The sequence below is a fragment of the Bos indicus genome, chromosome 27, assembly GCF_029378745.1.
Source record: "Bos indicus isolate NIAB-ARS_2022 breed Sahiwal x Tharparkar chromosome 27, NIAB-ARS_B.indTharparkar_mat_pri_1.0, whole genome shotgun sequence".
Classification (NCBI taxonomy): Eukaryota; Metazoa; Chordata; class Mammalia; order Artiodactyla; family Bovidae; genus Bos; species Bos indicus.
The window spans coordinates 16,887,995-16,910,002 of NC_091786.1; the positions used below are offsets into that span (position 1 = coordinate 16,887,995).

General features: G+C 40.0%; 1 long non-coding RNA gene across 3 annotated transcripts in view; it reads left to right on the forward strand.

Moving 5' to 3' along the window:
* The window catches only part of LOC139180226 (uncharacterized), a 271,671-nt gene that overhangs the window by 192,426 nt on the left and 57,237 nt on the right, over window positions 1-22,008 (forward strand). The window lies entirely within an intron of this gene.

Consider the following 22,008-nt stretch of genomic DNA (forward strand, 5'->3'; position numbering starts at 1 on the left):
ACACACACACACACATAGCCCTCTGCTGAAACTTCTTTGTGTTTCTCCCATTCTGATGGTCAGAACTGAATTAGCCTCTTGATCTTGATGTCTTGAGGGATTCCTTCCTCTCTCCCCTCCCCTGAGACACTGCTTCCCCTTTATTTGATTTCTCTATAGACGAGGTGACATGGCCCTTTCTTTCATTGATGGCTGCAAATTTTATCAGAGAAAGGAAATACCTTAGTCAAGTGAGCAATATTCCAGAGACTTTATCCACCTAATGACTCCAGGGATAAAATGGAAGTTATCGCTTTGATTTTTAAATCTCAGAGAAACTTGACTTTCCCTTTCCTATCACAGAGAAAACTGCAATTTAACAATATATGTATAGAATGGATAACTTTATTAGGGTGAAACTGTGAAATACAACATGAATGAGGTTCCTCTTAAGGAGGTAAACCATGTTCTGAGCAGGTAAAATGATAGCACGTATCAAGACTCCTGAGAGTCCCTTGGACTGCAAGGAGATCCAACCAGTCCATTCTGAAGGAGATCAGCCCTGGGATTTCTTTGGAAGGAATGATGCTAAAGCTGAAACTCCAGTACTTTGGGCCACCTCATGCGAAGGGTTGACTCATTGGAAAAGACTCTGATGCTGGGAGGGATTGGGGGCAGGAGGAGAAGGGGACAACAGAGGATGAGATGGCTGGATGGCATCACTGACTCGGATGTGAGTCTGAGTGAACTCCGGGAGTTGGTGATGGACAGGGAGGCCTGGCGTGCTGCGATTCATGGGGTCGCAAAGAGTCGGACACGACTGAGCGACTGATCTGATCTGATCTGATTGTTATATTATGATATTATACTATAATGTTGGAGAATTTTATATGTATGCCAGTGAAAATCAGTAAGAGAGTTCATCCTTAAAAATCCATATTATTTTCTTTATGTGTAGTTTTGGAAGAGATATGGAAAATGATATGGTTTGAATAAAATATGTTTTTAATGAATTTCCAAATAAATTTTCCCCGAATGTTCATCCTTGTTCATTAAGCCTACATAAAAGAGACTGAAGCAGGCATTAAGTAGTGGTTCAATGGCTCTCTGTTTAAAGTGTGTGCTACTGTTCCAACCAATAATGTGTCTATTGTCTTGGAAAATGCTAATTGCTAAATTGATTGTGATATTCATGTTCCGACACTCCAGTCCAACACTGAACAATGTCCCACATGATGATGGAAAATAGCTGCTGTTTGATGCACAGTGATAGCAGGTCCACATCTATCACAGTTGTGAAAGGTGGTTTCTGTACCCTGATTGCTTTTCTAAATGAGAATGGCTCAGATTAGAGAAGGGTAGTTCAAGATATTAAACTATGCTTATTCTTCTCATTGGTGAAGTTGCCCAAGATTAATAGATGCTGAGCAAGGAAACAACATTTTACATATCCATGCTTGATTCTGCGAGTGCCTGAGAAAGCTAGCATGGCATGACAGAGTGCATGACGCTCTAGAGAGTTCGAAACTTGACTCGAGTTTTGCTCTGACCCTCCCAGTTGCGTAATGTTAGTAAGTGACTCTTTGCGATCTCATCAAAGAAATAAGGGCTTGGATGAAATAACTTCTGAGTCCCACTTTCTAAACGAAAAATATCACTATCAAATTTTTGGCTTAGTACTTAATATGGGAAAAACTGACAAGTAGCTTCCAACAAGTCTTTCATAAAATAGTTACCAAGTCTCTTAATGTGGGAGAACTGTGCTTATGCCGAAAATACAAAGATGAAAATAAATATTAAAATACAGTATGTGTCATCAAGAGTTTATAATCTAGCTTAATACTGGGAGACTAGTGATAAAATTAGTAAAGCAATGTAACAATAAATAAAATATCACCAAATGTAAAGCAAGGTCCTGGATTGGATAGCGAATCAGGAAAAAAGTTGCTGTAATGAGCATGGTTGGGAAAATGTACTGAATGAGTATCAAACTTATAGAATGTGGTAACTGTATTGTGGTTTTTAAGAATATTCTTATTCTTAGGAGATGTGTTAAAGTATTTCGGGTCATGAAATGTGCAGCTTAATCTCAAATGATTCCGCAAACACACACACATATACATACACACACCATGTATATATACATATATATGTGTGAGAGAGAGAATGTAGCAAAATGTTTACAGTTGGTGAAAGTGATATATGGGTTATTTCTTTATGGCTTTTACAACTTAAAGTTTGCATTTTTTCAAATTAAAATAGAATAAATAATGTGTGATACAGTGCTACAGGAATGCAAGATAAGTACATTGAAAATAATTACAACAGCGAGTCCATTGAAACAGGATGTTGAATTATCTCATTTTGTGTCTGAGCCCCCAAAGATGACATACACGGGTGGAAAGTGTCCCGTGATTCTGAAGAGTAGCCCTAGGCACATACCTCCGCAGGTAAGAGATGGCCCACACCCAGCAAGGCCATCAGTCTCTCCCTGCTCATAGCAGAGAAGAGGCACAGTGTTTAAATAACTTGCTCAAGGTCACACAGTAGCGAGTCGAGTCGAGGAGTCAAAGTTGCCCGTTTGCCCAGCACTTTCCCTGCCTTACCTCTCCTCTATACTGCTTCCGATAACAGTGTTGATCTCACTGTGGATGTTAGGCTGTTTGTATTTATTTATTTTTCTCTCTGCACTTTCATCTTTAGTTTGGAATGAAAACTTCCCAAAGAGCCCAAATTACAGTTGCATGATTATTACTGAATTAGTCAAATTGAAACTTTGCTGATTTGATTCCTTCCACAGCCCTAATTAATGTGATTTGTCCTGTCTTAACGATTATATGTGATTATAAATGGTTTGTCCAGACATTGATTTTGAAGACTTTCAGAGTAATCAACTCCACTATGCTGCAACTTGGGTCTTTAAAAATATTATATGTTTTAATACATGTATCTAAAGGGAAGCACTTACTATCCAATTCTTGATTAGTAGGACTGAGCTTAAAATATGATGAAAGTGTTATTGAGCAAATTTTCTCAAGTTCTCATCCAAGGTGCTCTTAGGGGAATAATGTGGCACAAGAAAAACACTAGATCAACTTGAGAGTAGATGAGACATTTTGAATTTAGGGGAATAGAAGTATTTCAGAAGATATTCAGGACCACAATCATGAAAATGTTTAAATTTCAAAAAAAAAAAAAAAAAAAGGTACAGTGACCTGCTTAGACAAAGATATTTTGGAAAGACAATTATGAATAGTAACGCCTTTAGAATAATTCTCTAAGTTGTTGTGAAGTCACTCAGTCGTGTCCGACTCTTTGTGACCCCATGGACTGTAGCCCACCAGGCTCTTCCATCCATGGAATTTTCTAGGCAAGAGTACTGGAGTGGATTGCCATTTCCTTCTCCAGGGAATTCTCTAAAACAGTAGGAAAAAATGGAGACAGCATAGGGGGAAAGAGGCTAGTCTTTTTACTGAAAGTAATAGTAATCATTGGATTCTGCAATTTGGGGTAAAGTAGTCTTACATTTTATACCTCTGAAGTTTGTTTCTTTTCACTGTGAAGATTCAACCTTCGAAGCAAAACCTAATGGGATGTGCTTTGTTAATCTAGCTTTCTGGGAAACTGTCTTCAGTTGAATAATAGCCACACGTCTGTGAGTTCATTCACATTTCAACCAAGTGGCAGCTGCAAACTTAAAAGAGCCATACTGAAGTGCTTCCCGTAAATAACCTCAACTCGAGTTTTGAATAATGTTACTTTTAGGTGTTTTTAAAAGCTTTAGTATGTTCATCATGAAGTCTAATGGAAGGTATTTTTGCACTTTGAGAGGAATTGTAGTGTGAATATTTTCCAGAATCTAAATTATTTAAATGGTAATTTAATATTTAAATGGTAATCCAAAGAAGTTCCATCTCAGAGGTAACATCATTTTACACATGCCATGGATGAGGAGTCATGGTGCATCATTGCAATCGGGAATGGTCCACAGTGCTAGTGTAGATAGAGAAGTTATGCAATTACTTACATGTAATTTGTTCCTTTTCCTGGTATCTGATATTATTTTTAATAGTATTTCTGTAAATTCTCTTGGAATAACAGTTTCCCTACATTAAGAAAATTTTTATATTATGTGCATAATTTATACCTCTTTTTTTTTTTTTTTTTTACTTTTGCTCTCTTTATATTTTTACTTTTTTCAGTTTTGTTGTGATATAATTGACATACAGCACTGTAGAAGTTTGCATACAGCATAATGATTTATGTATCGTCTGAAATGATTACTGCAATAAGTTTAGTAGACATCTATCATCTTGTATAAATACACAAAAATGTTTTTTTTCCCCTTGTGATGAGAACTTTTAGGATTTACTGTCTTAACAACTTTCAAGTATAGCATACAACAGCGTTAACTATAGCCATCATGCTGCACATCTCAATACTTATTTATTTTATACCTAGAAGTGTGCACCTTTTGACCACCTCTCCCCATTTCTACCACTTACTACCCCTTGCCTGTGGTAACCACCAACCTGATCTCTTTGTCTATGAATCTGGTTTTGTTTTTTTTTAAATTCCACATGTAAATGTAATCATAGAGTATTTGCCTTTCTCTGTCTAACTTACTTCGCTTAACGTAATACTCTGCAGGTCCCTCCATGTTGTCACAAATAGCAAGATTTCCTCCTTTTATGATGGAATAATAATCCATTATCCACTCATCCATTAATAGACTTTTGCCTAGAAAATCCCATGGATGGAGGACCCTGGTAGGCTGCAGTCCATGGGGTCGCTAGAGTTGGACACGACTGGGCGACTTCACTTTCACTTTTCACTTTCATGCATTGGAGAAGGAAATGGCAACCCACTCCAGTGTTCTTGCCTGGAGAATCCCAGGGATGGGGGAGCCTGGTGGGCTGCCCTCTATGGGGTCACTGAGGGTCGGACATGACTGAGCGACTTCACTTTCACTTTTCACTTTCATGCATTGGAGAAGGAAATGGCAACCCACTCCGGTGTTCTTGCCTGGAGAATCCCAGGGACGGGGGAGCCTGGTGGGCTGCCGTGTATGGGGTTGCACAGAGTCGGACATGACTGAAGCGACTTAGCAGCAGCAGCAGGTTGTTTTCATGTCCTGGCAATTGTGAATACTGATGAAATTAAATATGTTCCATTTGATGTTCTCCTTTGACATTTGAGGGCTGTACTGTATGAATAATAATAATAAACTGTGGAAAATTCTGAAAGAGATGGGCATACCAGACCACCTGATCTGCCTCTTGAGAAACCTGTATGCAGGTCAGGAAGCAACAGATAGAACTGGACATGGAACAATAGACTGGTTCCAAATAGGAAAAGGAAGGAGTACGTCAAGGCTGTATATTGTCACCTTGCTTATTTAACTTATATGCAGAGTACATCATGAGAAATGCTGGGCTGGAGAAAGCAAAAGCTGGAATCAAGATTGCTGGGAGAAATATCAATAACCCAGATATGCAGATGACACCACCCTTACGGCAGAAAGTAAAGAACTAAAAAGCCTCTTGAAGAAAGTGAAAGAGGAGAGTGAAGAAGTTGGCTTAAAGCTCAACATTCAGGAAACGAAGATCATGGCATCTGGTCCCATCATTTCATGGCAGATAGATGGGGAAACAGTGGGAAAAGTGGCTGACTTTATTTTTCTGGGCTCCAAAATCACTGCAGATGGTGATTGCAGCCATGAAATTAAAAGATGCTTACTCCTGGGAAAGAAAGTTATGACCAACCTAGATAGCATATTAAAAAGCAGAGACATTACTTTGCCAACAAAGGTCCGTCTAGTCAAGGCTATGGTTTTTCCAGTGGTCATGTATGGATGTGAGAGTTGGACTTTGAAGAAAGCTGAGAGCCGAAGAATTGATGCTTTTGAACTGTGGTGTTGGAGAAGACTCTTGAGAGTCCGTTGGACTGCAAGGAGATCCAACCAGTCCATCCTAAAGGAGACCAGTCCTGGGTGTTCATTGGAAGGACTGATGTTGAAGCTGAAACTCCAATACTTTGGCCACCTGATGCAAATAGCTGACTCATTGGAAAAGACCCTGATGCTGGGAAAGATTGAGGGCAGGAGGAGAAAGGGATGACAGAGGATGAGATAGCTGGATGGCATCACCGAGTTGATGGACATGGGTTTGGGTGCACTCTGGGAGTTGGTGATGGACAGGGAGGCCTGGTGTGCTGTGGTTCATGCGGTCGCAAAGAGTCGGACATGACTGAGTGACTGAACTGAACTGTATGAATTCGTCTTCAATTGTATTTACTTGATCAAGTATCATAAAATCTTTGCTTTACATTCTGTTTCATTGTATTGTTTCTTTTCAGTTGTGAGACATGCAGGGACCTTCACAGAGATGGAGAGGAAAAATAAAATAGAATCAGGCTAGTGGGTACCCCTTGTGGGTACCCCATGTGGCACACGGGGAAGGCTGGTGTTATATTTAACAGTTTCTGAGGAACAGTGGTGACTCTGATGATAGGCAGCATTGGCTTTCTATTCCAGAGGTCCCCAATCTGTTGTCTAGGACAGTGAAGTAGGAAGTCACTAGACAGGGGTAAGGAGGCTGCGAGGGGAATGCTATCACCTAAGCTTTAGGGTGTTCTAGGTTTTTTTGGTCTTAAATCTATATTTTAAAAATTGAAGTATAGTTGATTTACAAACTTATGTAAGTTTCAGGTGCACAGCAAAGTGTTTCAGTCATGTGTACACACACACACACACACACACACATACATATATATGTTCTTTTTCATATCCTTTTTCATTATGGTTTATTACAGGAGTGTTTTTCTAGCTTTAACTAAGGCCCCACCTGGCAATAATTATCAATCATTATCAAACAATGTATACCTCAAGTCATGAAAAGTTACCAACTTTTATCTCTATCATTTTCTTTTTAGATGATAGTATGCTAACATACTCTGAAAACCCAAATTAATTTTATTTAAAATCATATTTTATATGATAACATAGCCAGTAATCAGCCATGTTTAGGCTTTTCTTTGAAAGAGATATTAAAATGGTCATAATTATCATTTGAGTTGAATTCAAGTTTATATCTTTAATTATGCCTCAGGGGCTTGTATGGCCTTAAGGTTTTATAATTTACTCTTATAAAGATAAGAAACAATTAGTTGAAAGTAAGTGATGGGATTTCCCTGGTGGTTCAGGGTTTAAGACTCCGTGCTCCCAATGCAGGGGCACAGGTTCAATCCCTGGTGGGGGAACTAAGATCTCACATGCTGACCAGCACAGCCAAAAGAGAAAAAGTAATTGAACTTGTACTGTGGTATATGAAACAATATTTAGCTTATTAAATATTCATCATATATATAAAATAACATAAATATTACATATTTAATTGATCTAACTATATCTGTATCAGTTAAGTTCAGTTCAGTCACTCAGTTGTGTCCGACTCTCTGTGACCCCATGAATTGCAGCACGCCAGGCCTCCCTGTCCATCACCAACTCCCGGAGTTCACTCAGACTCATGTCCATCGAGTCAGTGATGCCATCCAGCCATCTCGTCCTCCGTCGTCCCCTTCTCCTCCTGCCCCCAATCCCTCCCAGCATCAGAGTCTTTTCCAATGAGTCAACTCTTCGCATGAGGTGGCCAAAGTACTGGAGTTTCAGCTTTAGCATCATTCCTTCCAAAGAAATCCCAGGGCTGATCTCCTTCAGAATGGACTGGTTGGATCTCCTTGCAGTCCAAGGGACTCTCAAGAGTCTTCTCCAACACCACAGTTCAAAAGCATCTATTCTTTGGCACTCAGCCTTCTTCCCAGTCCAACTCTCACATCCATACATGACCACAGGAATAACCATAGGCTTGACTAGACGGACCTTTGTTGGCAAATGTCTCTGCTTTTGAATATGCTATCTAGGTTGGTCATAACTTTCCTTCCAAGGAGTAAGCGTCTTTTAATTTCATGGCTGCAGTCACCATCTGCAGTGATTTTGGAGCCCAAAAAAATAAAGTCTGACACTGTTTCCCCATCTATTTGCCATGAAGTGATGGGACCGGATGCCATGATCTTCGTTTTCTGAATGTTGAGCTTTAAGCCAACTTTTTCACTCTCTACTATCACTTTAAAGAGTCTTTTTAGTTCCTCTTCACTTTCTGCCATAAGGGTGGTGTCATCTGCATATCTGAGGTTATTGATATTTCTCCCGGCGATCTTGATTCCAGCTTGTGCTTCTTCCAGTCCAGCGTTTCTCATGATGTACTCTGCATATAAGTTAAATAAGCAGGGTGACAATATACAGCCTTGACGTACTCCTTCCTTTTCCTATTTGGAACCAGTCTGTTGTTCCATGTCCAGTTCTAACTGTTGCTTCCTGACCTGCATATAGATTTCTCAAGAGGCAGGTCAGGTGGTCTGGTATTCCTATCTCTTTCAGAATTTTCCGCACTTTATTGTGATCCACACAGTCAAAGGCTTTGGCATAGTCAATGAAGCAGAAATAGATGTTTTTCTGGAACTCTATGCTTTTTCCATGATCCAGCGGATGTTGGTAATTTGATCTCTGGTTCCTCTGCCTTTTCTAAAACCAGCTTGAACATCAGGAAGTTCACGGTTCACATATTGCTGAAGCCTGGCTTGGAGAATTTTGAGCATTACTTTACTAGCATGTGAGATGAGTGCAATTGTGTGGTAGTTTGAGCATTCTTTGGCATTGCCTTTCTTTGGGATTGGAATTAAAACTGACCTTTTCCAGTCCTGTGGCCACTGCTGAGTTTTCCAAATTTGCTGTTATATTGAGTGCAGCACTTTCACAGCATCATCCTCATTTACATATACACACTCTTATTCATGTATTCAACACATTTAACAGGAACTTACCTGATTCCAGGCATGTTGTTAGGACAGGAAATATAACCTGAACAGGACAAGCATGAAGGTATCTGCCCTCATAGATCCTGCCTGGCACAGGGATGTCCCTATCTTCTACTCCTGCTCCCTTTGCAGGCATCACTAGTCAATAAAGACATTCTCACCCTAGAGCCTAGATCTCCTCTATTCAGTGCTCCATTACTGAATCAGAGCTGGCATGGGAGTTGAAATTGATTTGCCATCCCTGGCTCTATGTTAATGACCAGGCAGACTATTAAATTGGAAGATGAAAATGATTAAATAAAGTTCAAACTTTTTATTTGCTAACCAGTTACATGATTTTGAGTCTCTTTCCAGCGACTCTTCACCAAGATAAAATATTGAAAGGTTGAATAAGATTGGGACAGGATTTTGTCAAGTAACGATTTTCTGTGTTGAGAAGGCATCAGGAACCACACTCCCCTTAAGGAGTCACATTCCCTTCGTTCCAGGTTATTAAGGGATATTTTCAGGGACAACTTGACGAGTTTGTGGTTAAAAGGCCATAGCACCACAATCATGCTCAAGAAAGTCAAAGAGGTTTGTATGGAAGAGAAGAACTCTGTATCTGGGAAGAAAATGAATCCCCATTAGTGCAAGTCAACAGAGGTGTGGCTACTTGGCCAGAGGATGTCATGATGATGCCATTTCAAAACAAATCTTGCCTGAGGGCTTTTCCTACCAGGGACCCAAGTGGCTGAAAGGTGTACCCCACGGATAGAAGCTGATGTGTGATTTTCAAAGCTGAAGACTCAAGGAAAGACACTGCCCATGTCACAGGAGTGGCAAGTGAAGGGGCCCAGCAGAGGGATCATCAGAGAACACACACAAGCACTTGCACAAGGAAGTCAGCCTTAAAACATGTGCAAGGGCTGAAGAGCATGAGGCAGGCCTGTGACAGCAGCGGTCATGTAAAGAGCATGAGTATTCCTGTCACTTTTATATCCAACCTTCTCCAACCCGTCTGGTAAAAACAGGAAAGGAATTTCACTTCCACTGCTAGCTACAGGCTGCAGTTGAGGGAGGAACTGAAATTTCACTTGAATCAGCTCAGAATTTTTCAATATTACCTAGGAAAGGAAATTTACATTCCTTGAGATTGTACTCATTACTTAAAGTTTTCACGGGCCTTTCTATTATCTACATCACCATACGAGTTGTACAAATGTCCTTGTTGTTCTGCCAAGGGCAGGGTGTGGACTGTAAGTACCAACTAGGTTTAATGGGACAGTTGGAAACAGAAGTAAAATTGCTTCTGGAGTTTATTCTTTCATTCACTCATCCCTCCATTCATCCAGAATGTACTGATATATTGTTGTTCAGTCGCTAAATTGTGTCTGACTCTTTGTGACCCCATGGACTGTAGCACACCAGGGTTCCCTGTCCTTCACCATCTCCTGGAGTTTGCTTAAACTCATTTCCATCGACTCAGTGATGCCATCCAACCATCTCATCCACTATTGACCCCTTTTCCTCTTGCCCTCAATCACAGCATCAGGGTCTTTTCCAGTGAGTCAGCTCTTCACACCATGTGGGCAAAGTATTGGAGCTTCAGCATCAGTCCTTCTAATAAATATTCAGGGTTAATTTCCTTTAGGATTGACTGGTTTGATCTCCTTGCAGTCCAAGGGACTCTCAAGAGTCTTCTCCAGCACCACAGTTCAAATGCATTAATTCTTTGGCACTCAGCCTTCTTTATAGTGATATATTTTACCACTTCTACTTATGATAATTAACCTCTTACCCACTGGTTTAAGTTAGTTTAGCAAGAACATTATTGCTTTCATACTCTGCGCCAGACGTAGTCCCAGTTTCTATGTCAGATAAAATAGACTCGCTGTCTTTGAGGAGCTTATCATATCATCTAAAGAGCTGTGAAAAAAGAGACATGGAAATTTGTGATTTAAACTTTTATAATGCCTAGAATATGAATTTATAATTTCAGTGAAATACATCAAGAACTCTGGTAAAGATACACATTATTGCCTCTTTCTTTTTAATTTCTAATTCCTGCATACTTTCTAATAATAACAGAGCATTTGACATGAGACAACTTTTTAATTTGTTTATTTTTGTCTATGTTAGATCTTCTGGAGAAGGCAGTGGCACCCCACTCCAGTACTCTTGCCTGGAGAATCCCAGGGACGGGGGAGCCTGGTGGGCTCCCATCTATGGGGTCACACAGAGTCGGAATCGACTGAAGCGACTTAGCAGCAGCAGCAGGTTGGATCTTCACTGATGTGCGGGCCTTACTCTGCCTGTGGCGAGCGGGGGCTCCTCCCTAGTTGCAGTGCACTGGCTTCTCACTGTGGTGGCTTCTCGTTGTGCAAAATGAACTCCAGGGCGTGAGCGCTTCAGTAGTTGTGGGCACATGGGCTCAGTGGTTGCAACTCCTGGGTCTCGAGCACAGCCTTAATAGTGGCAGCACGTGGGCTGAGTTGCTCCAGGGCACGTGGGATCTTCCCGGATCAGGGATCGAACCCACGACTCCTGCACTGGCAGCTGGATTCTTTACCACTGAACCACAGGGGAAGCCTGAGACAAGAGCTTTTTAGTAAAGGTTACACATAATATTAACATTGGGGTACCAGACAGATTGTAAATGCTGTTGTTGTATGCGTTAATTGCAAAATATGGACGTTAATCCTGAAGAAATATGTGTTAATAATGTATATTGAATATACTGATTAAAATTGTCTGATTAATCCAACAGTAAGTGCTCTGGAGGCATTTTATTGAGCTTTTAAAGAATTATTATCTACTAGAATCTTTTTAATTTCTCAAATGCTCCTAATATATTATTTACCACTTGCTAATTTTTAAAATCATGAGACTAATGTCATTTGGATGCTGAAAAATATATAACTAAAGTGATAAAATAATAAATCTTTCTTCCTCCAATAATCTACCTTACCTTTCTAACCCTACTTTGTAGTTAGCTGTTATACACAAATAAATCCCTGGAGACATTGTAATACTACAAGGCTTGGTTTCAAAGTGTACATTCATACAGAATTTCCTTTGCTTAGCACTTAGAGTTGGAATTATGAGCATAATATATACATATTAAAACCTAATTCAGGAAAGGAGGTTAGGTCAGCCCTCTATGGTAGAAGATAAATAGAATTCAAGTGCTCAAAGCTAGAGCATTCAAGGAAATAGACACTTATTTGTTATGGGGCAAGAAGAATTAGACCTCAGCAGGACATGAACCTAGAATTTCCAGATGTACAAGCTGAATTCAGAAAAAGCACAGGAAACAGAGATCAAATTGCCAACATCCACTGGACCATAAAGAAAGCAAGGAAATTTCAGAAAATGTCTACTTCTGCTTCACAGAGTATGCTAAAGCCTTTGATGGTGTGGATCACAACAAATTGGAAAATTCTTAAAGAGATAGAAATACAAGACCACCTTACTTGTCTCCTGAGAAACCTGTATGCAGATCAAGAAGCAACAGTTAGAACCTTACATGGAACAACTGACTGGTTCAAAATTGAGACAGGAGTACAGCAAGATTGCACATTATCACTCTTGTTTATTTAACTGCTATGTAGAGTACATCATGTGAAATGCTGGGCTGGATAAATCTCAAGCTGGAATCAAGATTGCTGGGAGAAATATTAATAACCTCAGATATGCAGATGATACCACTCCAATGGCAGAAAGCAAAGAGGAACTAAAGAGCTTCTTGGTGAGGCTGAAAGAAAGTGAAAAAGCTGGCTTGGAACTCAACATTCACAAAATTAATATCATGGCATCCAGTCCCATCACTTCATGGCAAATAGAAGAGGAAATAGTAGAAACTGACCAATTTTATTTTCTTGGGCTCCAAAATCACTGCAGATGGTGATGTAGCCATGAAATTAAAAGATGCTTGCTCCTTGGAAGAAAAGCTATGACCAACCCCGACAGTGTATTAAAAAGCAGAGAAATCACTTTGCTGACAAAGGTCCCTACAGTCAAAGCTATGGTTTTTCCAGTAGTCATGTACAGACATGAGAGTTGGACCATAAAGAAGGCTGAGTGCCAAAGAATTGATGCCTTTGAATTGTGGTGCTGGAGAAGACTCTTGAGAGTCCCCCTGGACAGCAAGGAAATCAAACCAGTCAATCCTAAAGGAATCAACCCTGAATATTTATTGGAAGGACTGATGCTGAAGCAGAAGCTCCAATGCTTTGGCCATCTGATGCAAAGAGCCAACTCATTGGGAAAAAACCCCTGATGCTGGGAAAGATTGAGGGCAAAAGAAGAAGGGGGTGGCAGAGGATGAAATGGTTGCATAGTATCACTGACTCAATGAACATGAGTTTGAGCAAACTCTGGGAGATAGTAAAGGATAGGGAAGCCTGGCATGCTGCGGTTTATGGGGTCACAAAGAATGAGACCTGACCTAGTGACTAAACAACAGCAAGGAGAATTAAGAACATAAGATATTCACAGAACTTGGCTTCCACTAAACAACAAGCATTTTATAGAATACAATAATGCATGTTATCAGTTTCATGTGTAAAATTAAGAGATTTTAGATAGAACGAGCCCACAGGAATTAAACATCACACACAGACTTTTGAAGACCAAGATGACTCTACTCACAGAGCATATGCAACAGGGGGTTTGCAGTTGCTGTGTATGAGATGCTGTGCGGCTGTGTTTCAGTGTCAATAACACTGGGTGGTGCATAGTACAATATATCTACTGAATATTGACATATCTTTGTCCTTTGTCACTTTCCATTTTTCATTCCTTTCATTCCCCCAAGGAAATAATCTAGAACGGGGGACTCTCAAAGATAATTGTATATCTCAGCTTGGCATGAGGAATACAGAGAAGGAAGTGAAGCATAAGAATGGACATTAGAGCAAGTAGGATCCTAGTGTAAACTATAGGAAAGCGGGATCATACTCTTTTTAAAATTTTTTATGTATTTTTGGCTGTGCTCAGTCTTCATTGCTGCGCATGGGCTTTCTCTAGTTGCGGCAAGCAGCGGCTTCTCTCTAGTTGCGATGTGCGGGCTTCTCACCGTGGTGGCTTCTCCCGTTGCAGAGCATGTTCTCTAGGCTGTGCACAGGCTTAAGTAGCTGCGGCTGTGGGCTTAGTTGCTCCGCAGTATCTGGAATCTTCCCAGACCAGGTACTGACCCTGTGTCCCCTGCATTGGCAGGCGAATTCTTAACCACTGGACCACCAGGGAAGTTCGAATCATAGTCTTTATAGACATGTTTCAGGGAAATTCTGAGGTTCTGTTTTTAGGAGCTCTTGTGGTATTTCTCAGGTCTGACCAAACTTGGGTCCTCTGGACCAAGAGGCAACTCTTCCGAGGGATGGTCTTTGTATGGCTTTTGTGTGCGTGTGAACTTTCTTTCTTATGCAGAGATTTCTGAAAGCGCTGGTGTGTTGACAACCTGGATCTTACAGTCACTGTTGTCATTTTCCTAGTGATGGAGGAAAATATGACTTCACTTGACCCCTGTTATCCAGACCTTCATGCATCCTCTTTCTATGAGATATTTCCTAACACAGCTTATGAATTGAAAGCTGAACGAACATTAAGTGGCTCCTAAATGGTTTTTAGGTAAAGTGGATCATAAAAATTCAATTCCACTCTTCCTCACCTGACCCTAAAATACTTGGTTTTTGTTTATTTTTGTCAATAGTTTCTTATTCTACACAATATTTAAGCAAAGGACTTGAAATGTAGAATTAGTTGTAGAGATAAAGACCATTGCTGTAGTATCTTAGTGGGTTGGGAATTTGGGTGTTAAGGGCTAATCCGATAGGTAGAATTTTGTTGTTGTTATTTAGTCACTAAGTCGTGTCTGACTCTTGGCGACCCCATGGATTGTAGCCCACCAGGCTCCTCTGTTCATGGGATTTCCTAGGCAAGAATATTCGAGTGGGTTGCCATGTCCTCTTAGAATTTTGTTAGATGGTATCAAATATATTACAAATATGAACCTATCCCTAGAAATGCCAGTTTTATATAGAAAAGTGGCTAATTTTTGTTGAGATTCAGTTCTGTCTCTAATTTTGGTGCATTTCAACAATGAATCTTTTGTTATATGTGCATACATAAACTTGTTATCTGAATAGCATTCCAATACTAAGGCTGTGGAAATATGCTTAGACGTATTTTTAGAGAAAGTGTTCATTCTCCCTATCTGTTTAAATCATTCATTTGAAAGCATTTTGTAGATTTTCTGAGTATGAAGGATGTTAGCTAGAAATCTAAATTACATTCCAGTGTCTTTGGAGTGTACCTGCCTTTCATACACCATCATCACTGCAAAAGAGGTAATTCTTGTTGCCTCATTTGTAACTCTGTCATATAAATTTTAAAGTTTCACAAATCGGACATGACGGCTAATATACTATTAACATGGCTACACATCTCTGCGGTTAGTTTACATGCTTAATTAACCACATTTCATTTTCTTTCTGGCTTTCATAGCAGCTTCTCTTAATTTTAAATCAAGATTTATAAAAGAGAATCTTTGCTGAAGACTCTCCAATTCTCCTATCTTTAAAGAGATTCCTTCTCACAGGACCCCAATTAGTCAACGTTGAAGCCAAGAGGAGGAAAAGCCGCCCCTGACGTAGAAGGTAAATGCTGATGGGGACTCAAACGCAAAACTTTTGAAGTATGCTTCTGTCACTGACCGTGTGGCCTGTGGGACTGTACTTCATCTTTCCTGCCTTCATTTCACTTGTCAGTTAAAAAGGGCATAATATTTATATCCACAGTGTCTTGCAAGTCATTCATTTTTCAATTTGCCTAATGAACACTTTGTTCATATTGAAGCGAGCCTGTACTATGAACAAATGATAGGCCACAATGAAAAACTCCCTTCCTTCGCGAGAGCCCCAGGGACAGCTCCATTTCCTATTCAGCGTCACACCTTCGCAGATGGATGAGCCCTGCACTGCTGCCTAAAGGTCAGTGTGCAAAGTATTTGCTGACTCAGCTGAAAGGATAAAGCCTGAAGTTTCAATCTACCTGTGTTAAATACCTACTCTCTAGTACTTGTGTGTGTGTGCTCAGTCATGTCCGACTCTTTGCCGCCCCATGGACTGTAGCCTGGCAGGCTCCTCTGCCCATGGAATTTTCCAGGCAAGAATACTAGCGTGGGGTGCCATTGCCTACTCCAGGGAATCTTCCCAACCCAGGGGTCAAACCTGTGTCTTTAGCATCTCTTGCATTGGCAGGTGGATTCTTTACCACTAGTGCTGCCTGGGAAGTCCCCTCTAGTACCTACTAGAATAAAATCTGGGAACACTTGGGGAAGAATAAAATCTTGTTTTTACTGAGAGCCAAAAGTTTTATGTTCCAGGACACTATTGTTCCATACCCATACCAGCTTGGGTGTAACTCACTTGGCTTTCAAATGTTCTTAGAACCACATGTGAACAGCCTTTGGCCAGGCCACATCTCTTGGGCTGCACTCCTCTGAACAGACCTTGCCAAGAGAACGCATGCCAGAGCAGCACTTGGCTGAATGGTCCTCACCAGCAGAGGAGAGACCTGGTTACCAGAAGGGCTCCACTGTGGCTCCCAGTTAGTGAGGAGTGATGGGGCTGGAGGCACTGGCCTAGCCGCTGCTAGCTGGTTTTCAACATTTTCCTCATAGTGTGCCATGTCAGCTAAACCTGTAAGGGTACATAACATAGCCTCAAGCATACCCGTTTCTTAATTTGGTTTTAGAAGGGAAACACGGTGCAGTGGTATTTCTCATTAGGAAATAGTGTAACACTTAGCAATTTGATTGAGAAAATGGGATTGTTTTATAGTCCAGTGGGCTCCAAATTCTCCTCAGATCTTTATTGCTTGGTCCTTATTAATTCAATAAGCAACCTGTATCATTAATATAGAAGACAAATAGGTTTCATAAGTGAAGTTCAGAAAAACTGAAGTGATAATATAACTGAGAACAGAATTTCATTTATTTTTTATCAGCGGCAGATTGTTTTTTTTGGTAACTTCCATGCAAACAAACCAATATGGTCTTCTTCTGAAGGTGGTAATTGAGATGACAAAATTGTGGTGTCTCCATTGACTGTGCTACCATGGAAACACATATGTGGGTGGGTGGGTGGGTGTTTAGTCACTAAGTCACGTCTGACTCTTTGTGACCCCATGGGCTGTAGCCCACCAGGCTTCTCTGTCCATGGGATTTTCCAGGCAAGCATACTGGAGTGGTTTGCCATTTCCTCCTCCAGGGAATCTTCCTGATGCACAGATCAAATTGAGGGCCAGAGTAGTTTAATTATACCAAGAGTTACTATTGGAGTAAGCAAGCACAGACACGAAGAACCTTCTGCAGTACTTCTCACCACACCCTTTGCCCCCAAACACTGCTTCCGCTTTGGGAAAAAAAAATCACTTTTCTACAATAGCAGTTAATTAAATAACATCTGTCCCATTAAACAACTGTACATTGAATAAAAACTACATTAACAGAAAAAAGCCTCTGAAGAATAACTCTTTGGCATCTTTTTCTTTGCCAAGGACTCTGGGAGCCATGCCAGGAAAATACAATAAAATTTCCTAGCCTTAAAGTTGTGTCCTTCCTTCCCTACTCTGTGTCTCCATTGTCTATGCCATTAAAAAAAAAAAACAACAAAACTTTATTATCTTACTAGAAATTTGAGGGCCTTTCTTTAGTTTCTTTGAAACTTGCCTTGTATTTTCAGTGTTGTGGTTCTGTTTCAGTGGGACGATATTATAATCTCTTCATAAGACCATCATCTCTCTTTGTAGCGGATTTCCCACATTTTCAGTGATCTGTGTTTTCCAGATACGGATGCAAAGGCTTCATCGCTGTACTTCACGGGGCTCTTAATACCAGCCTTGCTACACTTCGCATGGTCTCTTCCTTGCTCTGAATCTCAAAGCACAGGGAGGCAGGGCCATTTCTAAAATCAATTCCTGGCAGAAGAGAAAGGCCCTCCATGCATCAGGAAACCATTTCAAAGGTTAACAGCATATCCAAGGGCATTAATTAAACTTCTTTCTTAAGTGAAGGCTCAGTGCTGTCAAAAGGTGGAGCGCATGAGGAGATGAGTCCAAAGCTATAGCTTCCTTCAGAAAAAAGAAATGAAACTTTTCACAAAGCCTATTAAGCACATTCACCTCCTGATTGTTAGAGGTAACAAATAAGAGGGAGAGAGACTGCGGAACGGCCCTTAACTCAGGGAACAGAGGGCGCCTTCTATATTCTCTGTCACACTATTGTCTTGTCTCTAATTCAAAAAGCCCTGAAGATGGTGATAATTAAGCAAATGATTGATACCAAACCAGAGATGAACTTTTAGGTGCATTTAACGTCAGTTTTCTTCAGGGAGAGTATCTGTTTATTCCGTTTAGCATTGATCCCCGCATAGGAGATTAAAAATGACATAGCCTTTGTTAAACAGTTTAAAAGAATTGGAGAATTTTCTTTCTGAGGCTTTGACTGATGAGATCCTTTGCCAACTTATGAACGGAGAAAAATGGGGAAAAATTACAGAATAACTATCACAGTCACTTTAGTTTGGGCATTTTCATATTTACATCTGCTATCAGCATTTGACAAAATGATGTCAAGGGCAAGGAAATAAACAGCCTGACTTTTGTTGTCACATGGGTACTAAGCCATATCAAGATGAAGTGCAGGCATTAGAAAATCATAAGGGAACTTTGGGCACACAGACAGCCAGAGAGGCTTATCCAGTTACCAGGCAGTACAGTATCTCATATTTCTTAGATGTGAGTGAGTGGCATGTCAGAGATTAGGTAGAAAGTACATGATGCAGAACGAAAAATCCGCTTAACATATGTCAGAAAATTTCAAAAGATTGTTTCATTCAAAATTTTCCTTTTTGTATTAAAATGATTCAACCTACTTTTAAGTAGAGACATACCATGCTCAGATGCTCAGTCGTGTCCGACTTTTTTGCAGCCCCCTGGATCCTTCTCCAGGGGATCTTCCTGACTCAGGAATGGAACCCATGTCTCTGGCATTGGCAGAGTTCTTTACCACTGAGCTACCTGGGATGCCCAGTAGAGATATGATAGCTGCTAATGTTCCATGAGAAGACTGGCATGAGAGGACAGTCGATCCCAAGTCTCAGGCTTTTATTTTCAGTGTCAGGAGAACACTTTTCAAGCACCCATTCCCAGTGCCTGTCCGTTTCCCTTTTTTCCTCTGGACTCATCTTGTCTCTGTCTCAGTGGCTCACACCCCCTTACAAACACAAAAAGTTGGGGGGCAAAATAGAGGAAGAGAATGGAGTGGGCTATTTTCAAGGTTGAGGGTGTCAGGGGTGGCCAAACCTGGATGATAGCTAAGTAGATGAAGGCCAGAAGGAAGCAGGGGGGGGTCTAAGCCTTGGCCAGGCGCAGGTGATAGCATCGTGGAGAATTCAAAGCTCCAGAGGCCAGGCTACCGCGTGAGGGGCAGACAAGTCGGGAGAAGATGGAAAGTAGCTCCCGAGACTCAGAGACTTGCTTGGTTCCATCCTGTGTGTGTTTTCTGACTGAGATGGGATTGGCTTAGAGCATATTCCTGAAGTAGTGGGAAGTGTCTGATCCAAAATGAATCAGGGAAATCCTAGCCCAAGGAGAAAGAGAGATGGAGGACCATGCAGGATACTGGTGTTCATAATCCAGAGGAGAGACTAGAATTGTGGAATATATTGTAGAAACACGGAAGTCAGATGAGGGATCCAAGAATCCAGAATTGGAATACATGAAAATAAAAATCCCACAAAGGAGATCAGGAGAAGGAAGAGACACATAAATAACACTATGAGTGAAAAGAGGTCCCTCCTCTAACGATAAATTTAAAAGATAATAGCAACACTAGCAACAACTATATTCTTATGATTCTGAAATCTGAGTTGAAATGGCCAAATTCCTGAGAAAATGTGTAGAAGAGATCTAAAGAGAATTAAAAGCTTGAATAATTCTGTAAGTATTAAAATAATTAGTCTTCAAAAAACAGATAAGTAATAAAAATCTTCAATTAAAACTGCAGAATCAGGTGATTATATAGGTGATTTCTACCAAATGTTCAAAATGTAGAGTATCCTTAATTTTTAATTTAACAAACTCTTCTTAATTGTCAGAAAAAGAGGGAATATCCAACTCATTTTATATCAAAAACCAAAAAAGCCATGTAAAAGGAAAATGTGCAGATCAATTTTACTTTATAATATAGGTGTAAAAATTCTAAAAATAATTTATATTCAAACACTAGAAAATCAAATCCAACGTATATTAAAAAAAGAAAATGTACCCAGACGAGACTGGGTTTATTTACAGCCAGCAAAGAGGATTTATATTAAAAAAAATATAATTCCCATTAATAAACATTTAGATGGTAAATAAAATTAACATTGAGCTTTAACATATTAGAGGCTCAGAGAAATCTTTCCATAGAAAAAACCTATTTAAATTTGTTCAACTAGGATTTTTTTCAGATTTTCCTTGAACACTTAATTATCGTTCTCCTTGTTCATTCACTAAGTCGTGTCTGACTCTTAGCGACCCTATGAACTGCAGCATGCCACGCTTCCCTGTCCTTCATTATCTCCCTGTGTTTGCTTAAACTCATGTCCATTTTGAGTCAGTGATGCTCTCCAATCATCTCATCCTCTGCCATCCCCTTCTCCTCTCGCCCTCAATCTTTCCCAGCATTAATTAGGGTCTTTTCCAATGAATCGGCTCTTTGCATCAGGTGGCCAAAGTATTGGAACTTCAGCTTCAGCATCAGTCCTTCCAATGAATATTCAGGACATGAATTACTTAAGCATTTGTTACTGAATATTTAAGCTGTAAATATATAAAAAATGTTTGAGTCTCTCCAGATAGATTCTATATATGTAATTTTTCTTTTAGAACATCAGGGTGTGATGCATTAGAAGTCACTTGGGGCAAGAGGCATGAGGAAGGAAACTGTGACCCTTTCATTACTAAATGAGCTAAGGACTCTTTGACTTGTTTGCATCCCATCTTTCTAAAATACAAAATTATAATCTTTATCATTTATTTCACCTCCCTAGAGTCTTGAGCTCTCTAGATTAGAAACATATATTTGTTTAACACTGAACAATTCATGCACATTTTGTATTTGTGGTACTTTAATAAAACTCACCAACTAAAATTTCTTCTATCACTTTTGATAAATTGTGTAGTACCCATTGTCTAATAAAAAAAAGTTTCAAGAATTGACGCCTCTAACTTCCATAATCAAGAGCCCACAAGGAACCACAAGGCCCTCCCTTCTGAGCGTGTGGCATTTTGATGTGGTCATTCCATCATGCTTGCCCTGACATGGGCATGTTCACTTGAGAATTATTCGGACACTGCATTTTTTGCATGGAGCACATGATATTTATGCAGATGTCATAATGAAAAATAGAAAACCACTAAACTTTTCACTACAAAGCATTATCAAATTTTGTGTGAAACCTACAGGCTCCTCCAATCTCTGATTCTCAACTAGAACCTAAGCTCCAACTTCTCCCTGAGTGATACTCTATCTTAGAGAATCAAAATGCCTTATGGCCGGAAGGGTACCTGAAAAATAGTGGGCACTGGTTGATGACTTTTAAAGGACTGAATGGATGATAACTAGAATTTTTACTTTCCATACTGACTCCCCACACCCACTCTGGAAGGCAGGACTTTTTTCTTCCTTTTTAAAAATGATGGTATGCCTACTTCTCAAAACAGATCTACATCTAATGGATGGATTAATAATTATTGCAGTTGTTAAAGTGAATGACTGAGGCTGTTCAGTCTAACACTGTAGACATTTATTGAAGACATATCACATGTTCATATGATATGTGTTTGCCTTTTAAGGAAGGTTATTAAGTATGCATAGTACAAAGAATAAAAATAATGAGGACTAAGGCAAAGGGGAAATCTGTATTAAAAAATAAAAATAATAGCCTCTGCATTGGCCCCCAAGGACCACACCTCTTCGTCTCCATGCTTTTGTGCAATTCCATCCCTTCGAATGTAAGCTGGACCTGGTGGCTTCCTTTTAATTGAATAGAATGTACCAGAAGTGATCACTTCTGAGATTAGGTTCCAAAAAGGCAGTAACTTACATCTTCTCTGTTGCTTTCTCAG